Genomic DNA, 16,252 nt, shown 5'->3' on the forward strand with positions numbered 1-16,252 from the left:
AATAAGCACCCAAGAATGAATTAATAGCAAATATTTAACAACTGCCTGCCTTCTAATTGGTTAAACAAAATGAAGGTTGCAGTAGCTGGTTAAATTCCCCCCACTTGGGGAGATCTCTATCAATTTCCTTTATTGCTATCTGGAGGATCTGGGGAAGTGTAATGGCATTTTCAAAGATTTCAACAAATGAGACATAATTCTATTTTTCATAAACACTGACTAGGAAGACAGACTACAAAAAACAAGATTATTTTGAGCAAAATTCTGTCATTCTTGCACCTTTAAATTTTTGAAAAACAACTAAAGTATGGGCAAAAACCAAATACATAAAAATATTACATAAAAACAGTAAGAAGAGAGGAGCTATAGTTCATAACAGAGGACAAATGCACCCTTCCTGGATGATCACTATGTATTTTGTTTTGGAGCCAGTCCATAAGTCGAATTCCTTCCAAATAGGCAGAGTGCTGGCTGCAGCCAGTTTTGAGGGAGAAAGGATGAAGCATGTCCTACCACCTGCATAAAATTTTATCCACTCCAATATGTAAACATTCTTCCTCCACATGAACTAGATGTCAGCGTGACTGAAAAACAAGAACTTGGTTGGCTGAGCAGAAGCGATCTGTTGTGTTCTGTTCTTTGAACTCTGAGATAATCAAAGACTGTTATTTCAGATCCTGGCTGACCTAACTTTTGAGTGGAAAATGAACCAGGAATGTGAGATAACTGGATAATCACTGTATATTAAAAAAAAAATCACCAGGCTTCTCAAAACTGTTCAGAAGTAACTGATTTTTTTTGTTCTCCTTATTAGTAACTTGGATTCCCCTCCATATTCCAGACTCCTCTGTTGTTGTGGGATTTAATCTATTGGATGGACTTAAACTGTATTCATTTGCAAAAACCAGAGAGAAGATGAGAAGTCTGTTAACCACATAGAATTCTACCCTATGGTAGAATTGGCAAGGTGAATTGGGACTGAACTATGAAAATTTAAAGAAGTTTGCCTTAAATTCCTAATTGAAAACTACTGCTATTTGTGTTGCTTTACAGTAGTCATTTAAACGTTGGTCCTGTACATTTTATAGACTGGGAATGGAAAAAACTTAGAATGCAGATGCTTTTCAGGAAAAAGGGCAGCGTGGGAGTGGGAAGAGATTGGATCCCCTTCCAGTTTATCCCTGTGTAACCTTGAGCAAGCGTAATCATGCCTCTGGCCTCTCACATAGGATGAACAGAAGAGATCAAATTAGAATAGAATTGCAATCCGTGCTTGGTTGGTCAGTAACATCCAAGTCCAGGCAACGATGGTTCTTCTCCTGCACTCCCTGCTCCAAAGAGACAAATTCTGCTTTGTTTTCTGCAAGCTTTGTGTAAGAGACCAGAATATAAACCAGGGGCCTATGGGCTGGGTAATTGGGGTACAAGGGAGCTGCCATTTTTTCTCATTTGAATAATTACTAATTGAAAATAAAGACTTCCAACTGCTCTTGAAGCACCAGATAATCTAAAAGCACCAGTCCCACTCAGCCTAACCCTGTCATCGTGCTACAGATATGCACATGGCCTATTCCTTCCCATCATTTAATTCTCTAATCAAATATATGCCCTTAAGTATCCACCCTGGATGGACAGTTCTATTACTTTTGCAAATCTCTCCCTATCCCCTACCTTGCTTCAGTTTTCTTCTTTGTATTTATCACTGCTTATACACTTTTTTTTATGTTTTCCCCTTTTTTAGCTGTCCTTCCTCATATATTATTTCCTAGAATATGAATACAAGGAAAGCAGGGAATCTTGTCTGTTTTGTATATGCCTAAAATAGTAGCTGGTAAAGAGTAAACACTTAATAAATATTTATTAAATGAATGAGTGAATCACAGCCTGGCAAAGGCACCAGTATACCCAAGACAGTGATAGGTGTCCCTGTGGGGACATTGAGTTTACTGCAGTCCCCATGATTCCAGAACTGAGTTCACTTGTTACTGAACTTGCTTTCCTTACACATAGCCCACTTTTCCATTGATGTTCTGGCTGTTCTGTGCAGGTATTTTCGTTTATCACATGATATCCTGGTCTAAGATTTCATTTAAGGCAGAAAAAAACTCCTTTTGCTGCTAAAAATAATTTGAGACTCCTAGACAAGAGAACCCTTCAACTCCCTTCCAATTCTAACAACCAGTGAATTCATGCTTCGCAGCCATTCAGATCTGTAAGTATGAAATACAAGACGTGTGTGTTCAACTTTCCTTCATCACCACTTTAAATGGTTTTTTTTTTTTCTTTCTGTTTTGAGTCAATCCCAGCAGGAATAGATCAAGTGAGCCCATTAAAGGAACAGTTCATGCCCACCTGCCACCTCCAGTCAGCCAACAATCTCAGCTTTACCACTCCACCCTGATTATGTAGACCCATTCCGATCCTGAGTGACAGGATTGCCAAAGACAGCTGTTGGGCTCCACGGACATTTGGGGAGGGGGAAGGGAGGTTGGTTACTACATTCTCCTACTCCTTGGTACTGAAAGAAACAGCTGCAGTCTTCACATGTGAGACAAGTAAACAAACTCTGCTGACAGCGCCCAGCGCCATTTAGCAGTAAGCATTCTCATGGATTTCTCCCCAGGGGTCGGTCACCAGCCCAGCATCGAGGCCCGGTTCTCCACAGGCTGCAGGGAGGCAAGGGCTTTGCAGGCCCTGCTCATTTGGCCAAATACTGCTCCAGATGCGCTCTCCAACCCAAATTATACAGAGTGGCTCAAGTAAGTGCCCTCAGTCCTTCGCTGCTCTATTGCTGGTTATCTTTCACAGCATTCTTGGCTTCCAGAATGCACCAAGCAAAAACGCAATGTTTTACCCTGCAGATATTCCTAGGCTCTTCAGCAGGAGCATCTGGGACAAGCTGGCTTGGGGAGAAGCAGATCCCTGCCCAGGAAAGTTGAGGTACTTTTCAAGGTACTGTCCAGTTCACTATGGCTGGTTCAGCCCTTTGGTTGCATCTGCCCTTCATTTGCTTATATAAAAGCAGAGCGCTCTTTTATTCCTCTCCCAGCCCTGCCCCAGTTAGCCAACAGGGCCATCTGTCCATATGAAACTCTCTTTGGTTCCACAGTGATGAATCCAGGTGACAATAAAAAGAAGTGGTGAATATCCCCTAATAGTGTTTTCTCTGAAGGGGTTAAAAAAAAAAGGCTCTGTTTCAAGTTTGTTTCAAATTTTCCGGTTGAAATATTTTGTTCATTAAACTACAATGATTAAACCTGCAAGTTATCCATGAAGTGGTGGAATAGAAACACATTAGGCAGGGCAACTACTTCCTAAATATGCTTGAATTAAGCAGGTTCTTGTAAAAAGTGGGTAAGACTGTTGACATTTTATGTAGCTATACATTTTCAATCTCTTGTGCTTAGTCTAAAACTCAGATTCTTTGTTTTCGTATGTGTCTTTTAAGGGAGCTTGATTGACAGTAAACGCACTGAGAAATGAGAAAAAGAATCAATTCTTTTTCTTTGACTTTTATGAATCCAGTAACTATATATTCATACACATTTGATTTCTAATCATAGATGCTCCATGATGGGAAAAGAGATAAAAACAAATTGTCTACAGGATTCTTTTATCCTGTGATGCCTGCGGACACCCAATAGTGTTAATTTTTTAAAACAAATTCATTGATACTCCAAGAAATATTGATCTAGCCTGGTTAAACATGTCAAATAAGAGGAAGTGATCAATGGATAGCTTCTTAGCATTTATTGACCCAACAGAATCTTCTGATTTTTATAACCTTCAGAGTTGGGGGAAGATATTAAAATTTGAAATGTTTATTTAATTTCTGTAGTTAAAAACCCAAGTTAAGTAAAATGATTTTCTGGGTCTCTCGTCTACCTCCCTACATTATCACTTCCTTTTTGCTGCTATTGTGTGTACCCTAAAGGAACATGAGATGATCCACTTCAAAGATCTGGGTGTGAGTTCAGTGAAGTGGGTATGGCTGGCAAGGTGGCAGCAACATAATCAGCAATGGCATTCACCTTAGGAGAAAACAAACCCAAGAGCCTCCTCTGGTCCATTTCTTCTGCTGTCTCTTAGACTCGAGTAGCCTTGTCAGAGAGAGCAGGAAATGTCATTCTGTCGGACCCTTTGACAGTAATCAAGAATGGTTGAATTTCTTATGAATCCCAAATGGTGTGGGAGGAAAAGTGCTTTGAATTGATGATTTCCATGATCCCGAAAGTTCAATAAACAATGCTTAAGATGAATGGAAGTTAGCCCATGATAGGTTCAGTGTAAAAATCAACTGAGGAAGAATTTATGCCTGATACATTAAAAGATAATTATTAAGAGACAATTTCACCCGAGGTGGGGGAATCTCCTGCAGCAGAGTTACTCCAAACCACAGGGTATGTCCAAGGCCAGCACCTCGGACCATTGCTTCTGACTGTCTTTCAGGGAGCAGAATGACCAGCTGCTACTTGCCAAGGACATCTATGCCAGGAGCTGTGTGTCAAGTGGCATCTTAACACTCTCAAGTATGCAGCGTAGGAGCGGGGTGCATTTTTTTTTCAGGCTAGGAACCTGACACAGGAAAATGGAAATTAACTTGCACTAAGTTACACAATTTTAATAATAATCATTCTTTTAAAATAATGCAAATTATATAAAAGGGCTACTTTTCCAAAGGGGACAATTAGATGCAGAAAAAAATTCTACATTTTGATGTTTTGGAGAGCTAAATTAATTCCTTGTTTTTGGCTAGGATACTATTTTAAGTTTTCTTATGAGGGTAAGCTTTATTTTATGAACTAAATACTTAATGGAAGGAGTCATTGCCTTATCCTATGTGCTAAATTGCAGGAAAAAAGTATATATTTGAGGAATTTTAACTTATTCTTGTATTTTGTCCAGGAAATGAGAGCCAGATGTTTTTGCATATTTATTTTTTGCTGAAATAAGATAAAAATATTGACTGGATATTGCAACTTTCTCTGGAGAACGAAAATCCTTTTGTGTCCTACATTTCGTATTCCTTAAAACTTTAGGACAGATTCTAAGAAAATCTAATTCAAAGAAAACTTTTTAAATATCCTCTTACTTGTAGGCAGTGGGGACAGGAAGGTGCACTCAGTTATCTTAGCAGAGCTCTCAATAAATGTAAATTCAGAGCTAAGAGGCCCCCAAGAGGAGGGACCCTAAGCAAATGAGTTCTCTAGGAAAGCTCCCCTGCCAAGTTCTGAGAGAGGTTACAGTCCTCCTGCACTCCTGAGTCCCAATCCTTGGATTCTGTTGCAGGCAGCAATGCTCCAAGAGTAAGAGGAACTGGCTGCAGCCCTGTGCTGGTGTGTCTGCTGGCTTGCTCTCCTGTCTGGCCACTGCCTTCTACAACCATTCAAGCAGAAAAAACCTGTCCTTCCAAATAGGACCCTCAGTTGGAAGCAACAGTTGGAAGCAAGAACAACATAGACTGAGCTCATGTGAAGAGTATTAGCATTGAGTCTTCTCTCTTCCTCAAGGAAAGTTCTTCAAAATACTCTAAAAATTTCATTCATAAGACTGTAAAAGAGTTTCTCAGAGAGTTTCTATTCAGCAGTTTTTTTAGAGAGAATGAATGTCCAGTCTACCATTTTTCCACCTTCCTGAATTTATGGATGATTGCAGAGTTTAGAAGAGGATAGAAGCCTCATATCTGGCCAGCCACACTTTTCCTGGAAGTCTGTGACAGACCCACTGCTGTGCTCTATAGAAGTTCTAGGGAAGAAGGAAATGCCACCATACTTGTGAAGGGGTTGAGCCAGACCTAGGAGAGCTGGGCTTCCCCCTAAACTGTTTCCAGTCTGATCTTTGAGACGAAGAGACACATTATGCATCTAATGGCCTCAAAGCCTGCTTGATTCTGAGCCTTTTTGCTAGGATGAGGGCATTTCAAAAGAATTCAGTTAAACAACTGAGTTAGTGTGAATTCACACAGAAAACTCATTCCACACTAATGTCATAGTCTAAGTACATTACAAATTCTGACTACAATAGAGTTGTTTAGAGAATTAAAGTCAATGTAGAAAGCAGTGGCTAGTGTGTACTATGGAGCTTGTTACGTGGTTCTACACCTGACTGAAGACCACCAATAAGGGAAAGTGAAGTAACACACTAAATGGCAAGATCAGAATTCAGTCATATCTCAGAAGCGTAGCATGTGAAACAAACCTAACACAAAAATTAAGTAATTATGAAATTCTATATTTAAATACAAAAAATTATTTTCATAAATTTGGGGAATAAGAGAGGACAAGTATAATATTATTTTAAAATATTTTAGGGATTTTGTCCATCATCAACATAATGTTGCATCTTAATCTGTTACATTTCCTAATCTGAATCAATGAAAATAACACATACCATTTACTGTGTGCCTAGTATGTTCTAAAATAACCAAGTTACAGTAAGATTGTAACTATTCTCATTTTACAGATGGTAAAATGAAACAGGTTAAATAGCCATCAGGAGGGCAAAATGGCTGGCAAATGTCAGAGCCAAGACTTAAACCAAGGTTAGGTGGCTCCAATGTCCTTTCCTCTGTGTTAAAAATGAGAGAACTTTTCCAAGAGCTTTGCCCTGCGTATTTATATCCAATGGAGAGAATATTATTTGTCTGAAAGAACCAAATTTATATCAAGACACCTAAGGAATGTCTGGACCCAGTTGCTAGAGAAGGATGACCAGAATGAGAGTCTGGAAGGCAAGTAATAAAAGGAACAGCTGGGGAGATGTTAAATTTTTAACATGAAAAATAGATGTGGGTGTGTGTGGTAGAAATACTTTTGAACACTGAAAGCCTAGGTCAACTGTGAGTCACAGGCAAAGATTTTAATCCCAAATAAACTTTCCAACAATAAAAGTTCCATTACAAACAAGGGAAGCAAAAATTCTCCAAATGAGAACTTTGGGTCACTAGAAGTACTCAACCAATTAGGGTTGTTAGTGAAATTCTGCCTCCAGGGACATTTGGCTGAGTTGAGGGATTCTTAATCTGAGATGCATGGAGTACTTCATGAAGTCTTTGCTTCCTTGGAAATTATATACAAAATTGTATACTGTATTTTTTCTCTTTCTTTTTTACATTTTATTTTTACTAGTACATGTTTGCAATACATAATGTTTGTATTTCTTGTATGGAGTTGATACAAGTACATAATACATCTTGATTCCTTTTATTTTCAACCCCTTTTGGGAATGGTGCCTATATTTCTACACATCCTTCAAGTAATTCTATGAGATCTGTGAAGTCATAAATAAAGTCCCTTCCAGTTATGCAGTTCTGTTCTATAAAACTGGTCTTACCTTTCAGAGATGTACCCCAAAACACTGCATCTGATTCAAACCTAGGAACAAGAGAATGGACAGCCAGGGATTTTGCTCAGTGGTTTTGCCACTTGCTCTGCAAGCACAAGGACCTGAGTTCAATCCCTGGTACCCAAAAACAAGGAGAAGGAAAGAGAGAACGGACAAAGGAGAATGAAAAATAGAGCAAGGTTTTGAGCCTAAGAAACTGTTTATACAATTAAAAGATTAAGAAAGATGATGAAAGAAGCAAGTTCAGGGAAAGACAATTAAGTAAAAATAAATGGACAAAGTGAAGCCTCTGAAATATTCCAGTACTGTGTGTACTAAATGTGTAATCCACATATTCCATCACATCGTGACAGAAAAATGCTGAAATCAGGGTTATCTGTTGGCTGGTGACTTTCAGCCTTGTGTAAATAGAGAAAAGCCCATTTGAAATTTAGAACCACAAAATGTTTCAATTCTAACTGGTCTACAGATTACCAACTTCAATCCCTCATGTTAAATTGTAGATACCACACCTCTGAAAATCTAAGAAATATATTCTCTATCCAGTTGGATTCCACATCTCTATCTATAGATTTTAAAAGTCTAGATTTCTTTTTTTAAAAAATGAATTTTATTGGTACATTTTATGTATACAATGTAATGACATTCATCATTGGAAATTTGCACCTTTACACAATCTCTCTTGGTTCTTATTTTTTCCCCACTCCCCTGCCCTCCCTTCAACCCCTCCATCCTCCCTATTTACAAAGACTTTGTTTCTAAAACATTCAAATCTGGAATAAAGGCTGCCACTTAAAATTTCCAGAAAAAAAAATTCCAAAACCAATCTCAACTAAGTATAATACAAGAGGGGCACTTTGTTATGACATAAGGCAAGACCATAATGTTTTCTCTTCAGAGTTTTGAAGAATGAATTTCACTCTTTAGCAGGCTCTGGCATGTTTTCACATTATTTTTAACCTTAGTCCTTATAATCTTAATTTATCTTAGGAAACTTGTGCAGATCATTAAACTATAAAAAACAAAGAAGCACATGGCTATTTTATTTGGGTTGGTGAATTAGTTCCCACAAGCCTGGGTTTCCCTTAAGATATTTTGCCAGTCTCTGGCCCTCTGATAACAATATCTATTCTGTGTCACAGAAAGATCTCACAGGACGCTGTTTGGAATCAGCAAGTCATATATATATATATATATATATATATATATATATATATATGTAATCTTTTCCACTGCTTTATTTTTTTATCCATCTGACAATGTCAAGGTGGGGTTGAAAGAAGAAAAATTTGGAACCAATCCTATTTGAGACTTATTTCTTGCAAAACAAACTGTTTTGAATAATCTGAAAGTTAATGTAATTTTGACATGTCATTTATTCAGAGACTCAAATTAAATAAAATTTTCATTAGGGAGTTGCCGTAACAACTGGGGTGTCAGCTGCTATAACTTCAACTTTAAATACTGAACTCAAACACAGGCTTCATGTTCCAATTCATACTGAAGCTTTATAATATATGGCCTTGGAGCAGAGGTATAATGATCTCCTGGGAAAGGTGAGATCCAATTAAAATTCAGTTTGCTGTCTTTAGGAAAGACATAGGCAGTTATATACCCTTTGAGAGGGTCTTAAGAAATACACACCTGAGCTTTAAATGGCTACTCATTTGACTGTGAAGTTGAATTTCAATTCATCCGGGAGCCAGAGCACAAGAATGAATTCCAATAACAACACTCTGATATTTCCTGGTGTGTTACCAGGGAAAAAAGAGCTCCAGGATAATGAATGCCTTACACATTTGCAGATATTGCCAGCCACTTATAAAAACAAGGCTATTGTTATGCATAAAAGTCATTCCTTTTAGGGAAAGCTTAAGAATGAATTGAAATGTGGCTAACATTTCTACCACCAGATAAAATGCTTTTTTTAAAGATCATATTTAAGTTCGCTCAGTTAAAAAAAAAAAAAAGGAAAGAGAAAAAAAGAAAAGAAAAAGGAAGGGGAAAAAAATCTATAATCCACTATTCATAAGCAATTCCAGATACTCCATCCATAAAATAATTCACTGGAAGACATTATACTTCTAAGCACAAAAGCTATCAGCAGCCTTTCTAATTCTCTTTTAGTTCACCAAGGAAATTATTGGCCATATTTTGCAGTCTCCCATACTACTTTTTAAAGACAAAAATACACAGTAGATTGAACAGAAAGCATACAGAGAAATGCTTTCTTTTTTTCCCGCCCCCATTAACTTTATTGGTACATTTTAGGTATAAAATATAGTTACATTCATCATTGGGATCTTATACCATTACATGAGTCTCTTGGTTCTTATTTTTTTTCCCCTTTCCTTGCCCTCCCTTCACCCCCTCCACCCTTCCCTATTTGCAAAGACCTTGATTCCATTTTGTTTCCTCTTCTCATATTTTTTCCTTTCCTTTTTTTCCCCTCCCCTACCCCTCCCAATCACCCTGCTCTTTTAGATCTTTTCTTCCTGTTACACAATATCAGTTATACATTTTTTAAATTACAATATTAAGATCTAGGAGACATTACCACAGATTTTACAGAATTTAAAAGGATATAGAAAGAGAAATGCCTTCTAATTCATTCTTTAGTTGACCACTAAGATGAAACTCACCAGCAATACACAAGAACCTTTCCACCCCCACTTTACTCTGGTTCTTTTGCCTGCTTCTTTTTCCCAAGGATTCAATATACTTTAAAAAATATTTTTTAAAAGCTATTATATTGCCTCACTATTCCATTTCCCTGTCCTACTTTGCATTATGATCAATTATAACTGTTTTGATGTGAGGTCAAAAATAGATGGATACAATAAGATCAATAAGTTTAGTGTAAATCCATATTTAGGTACCTCATGGCATTGTACTCACTGTGCTTTAGTTACAAAGCTCATTTGTTCCTTCAACAAATTTATTGAACAGCAGTATTAAGTTAAAGAAATGCAAGACAGTGTAATAAACTCCAAATTTCAGTGACGTGATAACTTAATTTTCACTTATGAAAAGAGAACACAATGAATGAATCTCAGGATTCAGAGCCAGAATCATTACACGTCATGGGCTCACCATCTTTTGAGATTCCTAGTCCTCTATATTGGTCCAAAACAAGGATGCTGTACTTGTTTCCTGCCACCTGGAATTAGCCAATCACAAAACCACGCGTAGGTGCAAGATAGTTGAGAACTGTAGTTCCTGATGTGATTGGTGGCCACTGTCTTGTGACGTCACATTCTTGAAGGGGCCAACTGCACAGTTATAATAAGAAACTGTATAATATTAAAAGAAAAAACAAGTGAAGTGAAGATTTTATGTTGTAGGAGCATGAGCTTTAGCAAATTTTGCAAAAATCTCATTTTCTTATTTTATACTTATTTAAAAGCTTATATGTCAGACTCATTATGAGTTCAGAAAGCACATAAGTGGTATTTCAGGACACCTACCCTGGAGTGTGAAATGTCCAAATTCATGCTCTTTCCTCCTGAGCTCTACAGTTTTCCAATCACTGAAGGCAGAAGCAGGTTTGATTCTCCCGAAAGTTGATAGCACAGGGCAGAGCCCACAGCAGAAAATTAAGAAATGTGTATTATATCAAGCAGAGGCCCAGCACCTACTGGTTTTGTAACCAGTGGTCATAAGTTGTGTAACTATTGATCATAAATTAAAGCCTGCTTTTTGCCACACAAAATGATGTATGCCAAACATCTATAAACAAAAGTTTTTATAAAATACGAGATGCCTGTATTAAAATATTGGTTAATTATCTAAGAGGAAAGCTGAGTCACTGAGATGAAAATGAAAATTTATTTGAGCAGCTGAGAACATGAGGATTAATGGGAAAAACTCATTTGAAAAATAGGAGAAATCAAAATGTCCAAAGTTAGTCAACCTAACACTTTAATCAGAATGTTCTATCAAATCACCCTATATGTGTACCCTCTAATTTGCATAGCTGTCTTGCTTTGGGTGAACCATTCCCAGTTTGATGGGTTTTTCCTCTGGGAAGAAGAACACAGGAAAGATTCCTCTAATTTTTGTTTCCTTTGAAAATCCTCCAAAGTTTAATCTTTGTCTTGGAGCAGAAAAGAGGCAGTTTCCCAAAAGAGATGTGGTTTATGTGCATCAGGAACTTGAATATGAGACAGAATTGGGGTTACACAATCTCTATAATATGTAAAAATTCTATGAGAGGAGAGAGATTGCATGCAGTTTTCAAAAGAAGTGAACTTTTAGCTTGGCTTCATAGACATGTAAAATTAATTGAGGTTACCAAGTTGGGAAGAAAAAGAAATTACCTTTGGAAGTATATGATCTACTGAGCTAGTCAACCAACAAGTATGTTAAGAGCTTCAATTCACTATCCTGTTCAAAGGACATGTTACAGAGGTTGCAAGACTGAATCCCACAGAGATCAGCAGCTAAGAACAGAAACAAAGAACAACTGGCATATGTGGAGCACCCATCTGTGCCTGGCATCGTGCTGAGCTATTTGGATTATCTCATCTGGCATTAGCAATTGCAAAGCACTTAGCCAGGTGCCTGGCACAGAAAGTGTGAGGACTAAGTGGCAGCTGTGATTAAAATGCCAATTTTTTATGGAGGTTATTACTACTTCTGCTTTCAAAGTAAGAAAAGTGAGGCATAGTTAGGCTAGGAGAAGCTGTGGAAGGAGGGCTTGTACCACTCCAAAATGCATATGTTGAAATCTAAACACAAAGCAGATGGAATTACAAGTTAGGGACTTCAGGAGGTAACTAGGTCACAATGGCCTCACCCTCATAAAGGGGATCGGAGCCTTTATGAAAGAGGCTTGAAAGAGCTCATTCACCCCTTTAGCTACACGAGCAGATAGCATTCAAGGTATCATCTTTGAAGCAGAATGTGAACCCGAAGGAGACACCAGATCTATGGTGCCTTGATCTTTGACTTCTCAACCTCCAGAACTGTGAGCAATAAGTGTTTGTTGTTTATAAATTACCCAGTGTAAGGTATTTTGTTGTAACAGCTCAAACATGCTACAACAGAGAACATATGCCAAGCTCCTTAGCTGGAGAAATCAGACAGGCACAGAGAAAGTTTTACAGCAATAAGTTCTTGGGAAAAATGGTGGTCAAAGCCCCTATCTTGCTGTCCCCCATGAGGCCCCATTCTAATTCTAATCAATCTCAAACCACATGTATTAAGCAGAGCACTTTTGGGAGCAAGGTGGTAGGGAGGGAGTGGAGTTTGCATTCAAGGCTTCCCATCTTCTGGGATCCAGCTGGAGAAAGCCAGTGATAAGGTGATTCCCATGACCCTGGGATCAAGAATCAGAATGCCATGCATCCTGGAGAGACTGAGGCCCTGAGTGATAGAACTGCAAACCTCTAAATTCAGCTAGCTTACATGGTCATCTTTGGTGGACCTGCCAGCTTTCTTGGCTTTGGAGAAGTTTAGAAGGGGTGGAAAATGTAAGTTCAGGTCCATTCCACCTTGAGACTGACTGATGAAGCATGTTGTAGCTTTGTGGAAAGAGACTTCCTCTAGATACCTTAGCTGGAAACTGACAGTTTGGTAGCATGGACTGAGATTGCTGAATCTCCTTCCATTCCTGCAGCTCCATGGTTCCAGGAAATATCCCAGGCAACTAGGACCAAGGATGTCATGAAAATCACAACTATCTCAAGAGGACTCTCCAGACAGAAGGAGGAAAAACAATCTACACACTACAATGAATATTTTATCATAAAGCAGAGTTGTCCCCTTAGATCATGACCTGACCTGCTTAGGAGATGGACAACAAGTTTAACAAAATATAAAAATGCATTTAAAGGTTGAAAAATAGTACTCCAATAAGTTTCCATATGTTATGGCTTATATCTAGATATCCCCCCAAAGCTTCATGCTGTCATAGGTGGCTGGGTCTAGGGTGTGTGGTGCTGGAATCAAGAGTATGTGACTACTAAATTAGTCCACTGATTGGTTTAGCATAGTTCTGGATGTGGATAATGGAAAGGCCCACCCTGGGTGTGAGTGGCACCACTCAAAAGGGCAGTAGTCCAGGAGGGATAAAAGGGATGGTAGGCTGTTTGCTATTTGCTGCTGCTGCTGCTGCTGCTTGCTGCTTTGTGGTCACTTGCCTGCTTGCCATGGACTATTTCTTCTCTGTCTTGCCACCCTGCCTGGGAGCCAGTCAACTACAGACTGAAACCTCTACAAACTATGAGCTGAAATAAACCTTTACCTCTTTAACTTTGTTGAGTACTTTGTCTCAGCAATGAGAAAAGTAACTAAGACACCAGAGTCCAAAATCATAGTCTTTAAATTGTTTAAAAATGCAATCAAGGAAAGGATAGCCCCAAATGAGAAAGGCTCACTAATAGTATGAGACAGTGTAACTATTGATTCTCAAACTGAGCTGATCATTAGCACAGCTGCTGACCATCAGACTCATATGGGATGTCTATTAAAATACAGCTTTTTCAACTCACCCAGCCCTAAAAAATCAGAAACTCTGAAAACAGAGTCAATGAAACTACATTTTTATTTGAAGTGACTGGTGGTTTTGCTTGATGGGAACTGATTACAGGGAATTGTTCGGGTTGGCAGCATATATTGAATGATGATGAAGGTGTGAGATCATCATGTCTGTAAGGATGGTTGGAAAGGCTTCAGCCTCTTGAGAGGTGGCAGATGAAATGGGTTGGGGGATAGGTAGATGACCTAAACATTTGAAGCAAAGATTGATGAATGTTTTGTCTCCCCGATCCCAGCCTTTTACCAGATATAGTCACAAACATTTGTCACAATTGTAGATTGAATATCGTCTAAAATTTTCATATGTATAAGTCTAACCTTAAATAATATAAAGCACATCAGTAAATAAGAAGTTGAGTTATTGCAATTTGTGGGAGTTTTAAAAGTCTGTCCAGCTGGTGCACATTTCTTTTATTCTGTATGCACGTGTTTGCTAACTGAAATACCCAAGTTAAATTTTTGCAGTCTTATTTTTTTAACCACTGATAATAACTGTGGTCTATTTCTCTCACAATGTTCCATTTTCAGGAAGTCAGATCAGTTTTGGCAAGGTATGAGTGAACAACAGTGGAAATAAATGGATACTTGGAAGACAAATATACACTGGTGTGCTCAGCTGATACGATCACTGTGGCATATTTTTTCTCCACGTTCCCTGAAGTACTCCATGAAGGGAGAGAGCATAATACTTCTTAGCTTTTTTCCCTTCAAATGGCTTCTTCTGAGTCACTGATATAAAATAATAGGATCAAAGATTTCATGGATCAAGAAAGATGATTTCTAATAAATTTCAATAGGTTATTTATTTGGAATTATTTGTTTTTCCAAAAGATGCAATGGATTTGAACTAAATGCATTCAAAAACTTTCACCCTTATTTACTCAAGGTAGCTCAACTCTATGAGGCTGACCTTTGTCATTGTCAGGTAAAAGGCCAAAAACCAAGACCAGACCAGGCCACAACAAGCCTTTATTAGGGAAACAGATCTGCCAGTCTGTCTCTGAACAAAGGAGAGACAAAAAGCAATATGGCCGGGATAGGGAGAGTCTTTTATAGAGACTGGGGTGGGGTTTGTAGGGGCTGAGGCGGGGTTGAGTGAGGTAGTGACTAGGGAATAGAGGAGCCGGTGACATCACTAAATGTTAGGAGGTGAGCGAGTATTGGGTTACTCTCTAGGCAGGAACAGGTGCATGCTGGGAAGAAGGGTTTGTTCTTTGGTGGGAGCAACCATCTTGGCATGATGTCACACAGGGGAGGGGGCAAGGCACAAAAGGAAGAGGGCAGCTACTATACCTAATAGCTGCTGAGGTAGTGAGAGACCTATCAGTCATGAGATCCACAACACTGCTAATTCCTCAAAAGAAATAAATTCAATATTTCTGTGTATCTGGACCACAGAGAATCAGTTCTATGAAATCATCTGTGACAAATGGGAAGCACACTGCCATCAATTATGAATGTGATGCACATGTTCCACAGCACCTGGAATGGCTAGGGACACATTAGCACATCTGAGCTTCTGGGAGCCTTTCCTTTTAAGACAAATTCTTCTAACTTTCCTGAATATATGTAAGTATTGCATTAGTTTCCTAAGCTGACTTAGCAAAGTACCACCCACTGGCTGATTTAAACCACAGAAATGAATTGCCTCAAGTTTTATAAGTTAGAAGTCCAAAATTGAAGTATTGGTGGAGTTGGCTCTTCTGAATGTAACAGAAATTAGAGAGACAAGAGTGAAGATTCTATTAGACAGTAAGGACAGCACATCGAAAATGGAGTCAAGAAGCACAAAATGGAATCTGCTGAGTCACAACCCTCCATGGATCTTACAAAAACATCTGCCAATTGTCCTTTGGCTATCTGACAAAATGTGATCAGAGAGGCCATTGGCTCATTGCATAGGCCCTGAATGGACACTGTATAAACACTATATAGATTGGACACTAGAAAATATAGGCTCCTATAGGATAGAGATTACATTGCTTCCATAACCACCCATTAAACCCTTAAGAACCTCTCATGGGTATCCTATTTAGAATTCCCTCCTGGCTAGCAAGAGCTTTACTTCCATGCCTTTATATCATCTACTTTCTTGCCTTTATATTTTAAAAATAAATTTGGTTGCACCCTACCTCCTCTGTCTGTGGTTTCCTTTTTGGTCACCATGAAACTTGACCCCAGCAACACGAGGACCATGAGGGAAAGATCTTTCCCAGGCTTCCCTCCTTGGCTTGTAGAGAGCTGACATGGAGCTCTTGCTGTAGAGCTGTCTCCACTGTCTACCTTTATATACAGACACCATCATTTGGATTAGAGTAGAGGCCACCCTACTGACTGCACTGTAACTTGATTATCTCTATAAAGGCAC

At 38.6% G+C, this 16,252-nt stretch overlaps 2 long non-coding RNA genes across 3 annotated transcripts; both read left to right on the top strand.

Moving 5' to 3' along the window:
- The first annotated feature begins 5 nt into the window (after nucleotides 1-5).
- On the top strand, nucleotides 6-7,302 carry LOC147823572 (uncharacterized). The gene is made up of 3 exons (XR_015443535.1): nucleotides 6-2,759; nucleotides 2,862-2,952; nucleotides 5,290-7,302. It is a non-coding gene; the product is annotated as an uncharacterized LOC147823572 (long non-coding RNA).
- Nucleotides 7,303-11,712: 4,410 nt separating this feature from the next.
- On the top strand, nucleotides 11,713-14,827 carry LOC110349133 (uncharacterized). 2 transcript variants are annotated; one of them, XR_002394886.2, is made up of 3 exons: nucleotides 11,871-12,313; nucleotides 12,965-13,180; nucleotides 14,413-14,827. It is a non-coding gene; the product is annotated as an uncharacterized LOC110349133 (long non-coding RNA). The 2 variants fall into 2 exon arrangements; XR_015443532.1 differs by lacking the exon at nucleotides 14,413-14,827 and having other exon boundaries at nucleotides 11,713-12,313; nucleotides 12,965-14,236.
- The last annotated feature ends 1,425 nt before the right edge of the window (nucleotides 14,828-16,252 follow it).

Source organism: Heterocephalus glaber, unplaced genomic scaffold (genome assembly GCF_053883595.1).
Source record: "Heterocephalus glaber isolate CG9 unplaced genomic scaffold, H.glaber_assembly_v1.0 deba00001572, whole genome shotgun sequence".
Lineage (NCBI taxonomy): Eukaryota > Metazoa > Chordata > Mammalia > Rodentia > Bathyergidae > Heterocephalus > Heterocephalus glaber.